The following is a 7,326-nucleotide window of genomic DNA, read 5'->3' as shown; positions in this document are numbered from 1 at the left end:
GGCTGTTGAAGAAAGGATTGAAATACAGCAGTATTTGCAGGCTGTTGCGAGGCCAAGTCATGGACACATAGCATGAGGAGATAAGGTGCTCCTAGCAGTCTTGCTGACATCACGTGGAAGGGCAGGGGCTGGAGGCCACATCTCCTGAGAGCCAGCCTTGGGAGAATTGTCCTCAGAGGCGGAGGGCAAGCACACTGGATGACAGAAGACTGGGGACAGTGGAGGCTTAGTTGAGGATGCTGGAGAGGCAGAAGGTGTTTTGAGAAAAAGAGAGGTCTCCCTTCTTTTAAGGCTATGAGGGAAGACCAAAAGATAGATAAAGAGACAAGGAGGCAGATAGAGGAGTTGTTATGATAAATCTCTCTCCACATTTATGCACATGCACACACATAATGTGATAACACGCAATAAGTAATAGTGAATGATGGAAAGAAATTTAATAATTCTTGCTTAGACTCTTCTCCTTTGCAAGGAGTGAATCTTGAAATAATTGTTATGACTAGCTATTGTGGATTTATAGAGAGGGAGAGAAAAATTGTTCCCATTTTTTTGTTTCAGTCTCTTCTAAGTTCGAGAGTTTTTAGGACTCTTTGATGCAATTCTTTGCCTATACAATATAGATTACAGTGGAGCTAGGTAGATTTCAGGGACACACAAGATCACTATCCTCCCTTCCTTCCTTTGTTTCTCTTACAAACTGATTTCTAGATGTTGAGTACATTCCAAGGCTAGGATCTGTAAAATAGCCTTAACAATTTTACCAGAACGAACTACTGACCATTTCAGTAAGAAATCTACCAACTCCATGTTTGAGTCATGTTTGGGGGCTCTGTGGACAGCAGGTACATTTTATAAATTCTCTTATAATGTTATTTTGGTTTGCCTTGTTAGGAAATTCTAGAGGAAAAAGAGTTAATAATTTAAAATCACCATTAAAAAAAAAAAAGACCCAGAATCCTTTAATTTCACATTTATTGGGATGACAAGCCTCCATTCCTATTCCAAAAGCTTATTCCCATCTGCAGTTCAGGGCTGAGAGCTAAAAGCTAAGATGATCCTCTTCTTGGATTTGTAATCTCAGGATAAACTATCGGTCTTAGAAATGAATGAGTAAATTCATGTTTATCCGAAGTTCAAACATCCAGAGAGCTCACATTAGCGGGGCGTATTTCTAGATGGGCTGGCCAGTGATAAACAACTTTCATAATTGCCACCTAAGGTTTGGAATAATCCTGAGGTGCCATCTGGATTATGGAAGGGAGGTTCCTTTTTGTGGGATCTTAGTATTCGATTTCTTCCATTTGATTTCCTAATTTATTGATAAAGTATGGCTTATTAAACCTTAGCCAGAATACTTGATTAGCAGGGGCACTGAATTGCTAGGTGTTTGCGTGAATGGGAACAAAAGGAAAGACAATCCTGCCATATTCTTTGTCCGGCAGAGGCAGCAGGGATGGTGAGAGAGAAGGTTCTTTCTTTCACAAAAAGCTGCTTGTTGTGAAAATGGGAAAGGGATTGTCTTGCCTGCGTGGCCCAATCACCAGAGCTCCACCATGAGAGGAAATAACAGCCACAGAAGGGGCAATTTCTAACCCCAGACTGCTTCTTGTGACACCAGAGGTGAAGGAGCCAGTGAAGCTGCTTCCCTGGTCTTATCACCAGGAGAAAGCTAGGCAGGGGCCGGGTGTGGGCAGGAGGCCCTGTCTTAGCCGCCCCGCTGCTTCCAAGGGGACACACCTCATTGTTAATCCTACACAGAGCCCTCTTTTCAGTTAGTTGTTATTTTCCTTCCTCACCTCTGGACACCTCAGCACATCACTCGAAACATTATCACTGGAGAACTCGACTTTGACAGAAACCTCTCTGAAATTATTTTTTTTCCTGTTCCGGCTTGCACTTGAATAATTCTCCATCAACAGCACGTCTGATTGAGTTGGCATCACAGACCCTTTTGTATGCTATTTTTTTTCTTCAAGAAATATTAAAGTCTGAATAAAATTGGAATAGCTGCCTGGTAATGATCTCATTATATATAAATACAGAAGTGCTCGCAGGGGAGATAATCACTCGGAGATGCAGGTATGCGGCGAATACCTATTATCTTCCAAGGAGTGGGCCCACATCCAGCCCTCCTCCACAGCCCCCCACACGTCCCTTTCAGCTTAAGGTTCAAGTTGCAGAAAACGAATGGCTGATTGAAGCTGGGAATAGGGCTTTTTCTTCCCCCCTTCATGACATATGTTAGGAGATGAAAGGAACCTGGGCCGTGTGTTTACTCTTCATTTGGGACTTTCACATGTTCTGATTGATCGGAAAGACAAAAAGGCAGAAGGAGAGACATTTGGTGCTGGCTGAACACCATATCCATTCTCAATGTGAAGTTTCCTCGTTTGGTGAGGATAATTGTGATGAGGCAGTTCTGGGTATAGACGCCACTAAAAGATTTTTAAAAATAACATGCTCGCCACCCAGTTTGAGTTCTTATATAGCAAAAGAACAAACACAGATGGTGGCAGTAGGGGTGGGAACTGGGGTGGGAAAGGCCCTTCTAAAGTGGGAGTCTACTAGTTATTAGCCCCAGAATATCTTTTCTGGATGCCAAGGCATAAGCAGATGAGTTTAGCACATCACAGAGGACCACATATAGGGTTTGATTCTTAATATGAGCTAAGCAACCCTAGAAAAAGTTTACTACCTGTAATTAGCATCCAAAAAAAAAAAAATGAAAAGGAAGAAAGAGACTGGTAGGAGAGAGTGTAGACTACCTTGCTCTGACTGTCCCTGTTAGGTTCAAAAGAGGCATTTATCTAAAGTGGGATCACCACCTGCCATCTTAGGCCAGAAAGAAAGATGGTGTGGAGGAGGAGTTCTTGACTATTTCCAATGGCTGGGGTCATAAGGCTTATTTTTCTCTTCTGATGTCCATATTAGGCATGATCAAAATGCAAAATAACATCATAAGCATAATTCTTTGGCAAAAGGATGGAATGAATGGTGAGAATATTTTGCCCCTCGTTAAGTCTCTCATACAATGTAGGTGGTATGCTGTTGAGCAATGATGATAAATTCCTGTTGACTGAGAGAGAGTTATGGGCAGAAAATCTAAATAAGGAAGGGTTAGTCAGACTAGACAGAGGACTGTGTGTCCTGAAGGGTCTCCTGGAATCATGAGGGACTATTCCCTTTGGGGATGGTTAGGACACCTATCCTTGGCCACAAATGACTCCATACCATACAGACACTGTTTGATACACTGCTAAGGTTTTCCCCTCATTTATTTATTTATTTACTCTGGGTACAGTTTACTTAAATGGTAGTACACGATAAGGTAGGACTTCCCAAGCCCCTCCCCTTCTTCAGAGGGTCTGGGATGGAAACCGGAGGTCGGGAGATTCTTAGTATATTGGGGGATGAATTGAGGCAAGGACTCCCCAGCAGCTGAGGCCTTCTGTCTTCCTCTTGCTCTCATTGGGGCTGGTTGTCCAGAGGGCTCTTACTCTTTGGAGGCCATGTGGACCATAAAGTCTACCACTCAGTCGCTATGGCCGAATTTATTGTCATACCGGGAAATTAGCTTGACAAATTGGTCTGAGAGCCATGGCAGCCCCAGCATCAAAGGTGGAAGAGTAGGAATCACTGTTAAAGTTGCAGGAAACAAATAACCTGGCCGTCAGTGTGGCCCAGATATCCTTGTGGGGTCCCTCTGAAGTCTGCTTCACCACCTTCTTGATGTCATCATATTTGGCAGCTTTCTCCGGGGAGGAGGTCAGATCTATGACTGTCATGTTGGAGGGGTGGGGACATGGAAGGCCATGCCAGTGGGCTTCCCATTTAGCTCAGGGATGACCTATCCTATAGCCTTGGCAGCACCAGTTGAAGCAGAGATGCTATTGAGGCAGCCCCTGGGCCATCACCCCACAGCTTCTCAGAGGGGCCATCCACAGTTTTCTGGGTGGTAGTGATGGCATAGACTATAATCATGAGTCCCTCCATAGTGACAAAGTTGTCATGGATGACCTTGGCCAGAGGGACCAAACAATTGGTGGAGCAGGAGGCATTGCTGACAATTTTAAGGGTGTTGTCATGCTTCTCATGGTTCACACCCATCACAAACATGGATGCATCAGCAAAAGGGCCCTACCCTTCAAGTGAGTCTCAGCCTTCTCCATGGTGGTGAAGACCCAGTGGACTCCATAACATACTCAGTACCAGCATCACCCCATTTGATGTTGGTGGGATCTCACTCCTAGAAGATGGAAATGGGCTTTCCACTGACGAAAAGTTTCCTGTTCTCATCCTTGACTGTGCCGTGAAATTTGTGTGGGTGGAATCATACTGGAACATGTAGACCATATAGTTGGGGTCAATGAAGGAGTCGTTGATGGCAACAATATCCACTTCACTAGAGTTAACAGTAGCGCAGTCTGCCAGTATGGCTGAATCTGTTCATGCTGACCTTCACCATCAGGTCTCAGTGACACCGCCGGACTGCACCAGAAGACGTGGCTGTCTGTTGAACTGGGAGGAGCAGAGAGCCCTTAGTTTATTATGTGTTGGTATATGTAATACCTTGGCCCCAAGGAAATAATCTTTTTCTCCTCTTACAGTGCTACAAGAACTGTTGGGATCTGGGAAAATGGTCCCTCCACTTGGGCTCTGACTTCCTTGGATGATGGCAATTGAATATGAATTGGATTGAATATGAATTGGTTTGTGGAGATTGAGTGCTGGATCCCCACCTTCTTGTAATTTTCCCAATATTTTGCTTGTGGAAGAATCTGAGAGAAATACCAGGTCAGTAATTATATGTCCCCTCAATATCCAGTTACATTTCAGGATGCCTCCATTTTTATGATAATGGTAAATCATCATCATCATCGTCATCATCGATGACACTCTTCGAATGTTTAGCATGAACCAGGCACTGCGCTACACGCCTCCTGTACTTTATCTCATTTGATTCTCACAACTCTGGGGGTCGATACTATTATGGCATTTTATAGATGATGTCATAGATAGTGGTTTGATGACCAGTGTGAGAAAGACGGTTTATGGCTGCAAATATTTGGAGGTTGTAGAGGCAGGAGAGGAAATGGTTTACATAGAAGAGAGGTCCCTGAAGGACTCTCTTAATTTCTTCAATCCCTGTGCATTTATTTAAGTCATTTTAATGGTGATTTCTGTATTCAGCCTCCATTGTTTTGGATACCACAGAAATATAAGGTCCAATATCTGCTTTCAGGCACCTCTAATCTAGTATGTGAGTAATAAAAGAACATGAAAATATCCTGTAGAATAAATTTGGGCTAGGCCTCTTATCTACCGCTTGGTCTTCCTGGGCCTAAGCTTCTTTTAAAAAATTAAATGATTGGCCTAGTTCAGAAGTCTGCACACTTTTTAAATAGAGGGCCAGATAGTAAATATTTCAGGCTTTTGGGCCATACTCTTTCTTTCCCAACTACTCAGCTCTGCTATTGTAGCATGAAAACAGCTGTAGACAATGTGTAACAAGTGAGCATGTTGTGTTCAAATGAAATTTTATTTACCAACACTTGGAAATCAAAATCAGGTGGGCTGGGTTTTGCCTGTTGCTGACCCCTGGTCTAGCTGAATACTCTACAGACCATCTTTGGCAAGAAATTGCTATAGTTTCCTTCACATTCCACCCTGATTTCAGCCTTGGAATATAGAGACATTTCTTTGGCTTTTCCCTTCTTGAGGAGGAGTGTATAAAAAATGGCAATAGAAGTGGTCCTGGAGAGGCACCAGGAGGGATCCCCAGCAATGTTCTGATTGAAATCGCAATGGGAGGAAGCCATTAAAAAAGGTGGGGAGAAGGGTCCCATTAATCAGAGATGGGTACTGCTGTTTTAGTTGGAGATCTGGCTATTAGCTCAGCAGGAAGACAAAGAAGACAAGATGAGGAAGGCTGGAAACATGGCTTTCCCAGAGGCAGAATGCTAAAAAATTATCTTTAGAACAAAATTTTTATGTAATTCTTTATATGAGTTTTAGAATCCAAGGCATAGTCAGTAATGAAATTTTGTTTGTTTGGAGAAACACAATCTAACCTAGCAATCTAACAATCTAACACAATCTAACAATTACAGCAGTCTAACACATTCTAAATATATATTTTATTTCTGTGAAGGAAATATATATACATACATCCATTTGAAAACTCCCATTTATTTTTTCCATACCATTGAACAACTGGATTTTCCAAGACATTAGAACCAATGTATAATCACAGGAGACTTCCTGTTGCAAGTAACAGAAATACCTTGCTCAACTTGACTTAAAAAAGAGAAAATATTGGGGATGCCTGAGTGGCCCAGTCGATTTAGCATCTGCCTTCAGCTCAGGTCACGATCCCAGGGTCCTGGGATTGAGTTCCACATCAGGCTCCTTGTTCTGCAGGGAGCCTGCTTCTTCCTCTCCTTCTGCCTGCAGCTGCCCTGCTTGTGTTCTCTTTCTCTCTCTCTGACAAATAAATGAATAAATAAAATCTTTAAAAAAAGAAAAAGAGAAAATATTGGCTTGGAATACAGCACAGTCAGGGGAATCTGGGCTTCCTCCGGGAGCAGGGAGCAGGGTCTAATCCAGAATATCAAATGAGGTCATTAGTTTCTTTCTTTCATTTCTGCCTTCTTCTGTGTTTCAGCTCATTTTAAGGCTGACTCTTTCCCGGGTAGTAGGATGCTAACCCAAGATTACCTTATGCTACCAAATACAGAAAAGGAGTGAGATTTCTTTATTTTTTTAAAAGTCATAGCATAGTTTCTTCCTGTCTCCTTGGCTCTGATTGGATTATGTGCCCATTGCTAAACAAATTTCTGTAGCCTCAGCCAGTTGGGGCTCACAACATGGCTAGGATGGTGGAGGGGAGGTTCCTCAAAGGAGAGGAGAGCTGTATTGTATTTATCAAAAAGAAGTGGGGGGTTGTTGGGTAACAAACAGCCAATGTCCAGTGCAGTGACACTTTATAGTTTTTAAAACATTTTATGGACATGGTTTCATTTGATTTTATAACAGTTTATGGGAATATGTTTGTCAGCTATTATTATTTCCATTTTCAGATGAGAACACTGGGACTCAAATCACATGACTTGCTCAAATTCACATAGTTGGTGAAAAAGATTATATTAACTTTTCTAGACTAGTGATACGATGTCTGACCCTTATACAATAGAACTCCTGTTTTGGACTAGATGCCTATTTATGACATCTAAAATTGAATGAGCAGTGAGCGCCTGGGTGGCTCAGTCAGTTGAGTGTTGGACTCTTGGTTTTGGCTCTGGTCATGGTCTCATGGGTTGTATGATC

General features: G+C 42.5%; 1 pseudogene; it reads right to left on the bottom strand.

The window, feature by feature from the left end:
• Window positions 1–3,493: 3,493 nt before the first annotated feature.
• On the bottom strand, window positions 3,494–4,465 carry LOC132014712 (glyceraldehyde-3-phosphate dehydrogenase-like; annotated as a pseudogene).
• Between the last annotated feature and the right edge of the window lie 2,861 nt (window positions 4,466–7,326).

Source organism: Mustela nigripes, chromosome 1, assembly GCF_022355385.1.
Source record: "Mustela nigripes isolate SB6536 chromosome 1, MUSNIG.SB6536, whole genome shotgun sequence".
In the NCBI taxonomy this organism is placed as follows: Eukaryota; Metazoa; Chordata; class Mammalia; order Carnivora; family Mustelidae; genus Mustela; species Mustela nigripes.
This window is presented reverse-complemented; position numbering and strand designations above follow the sequence as displayed.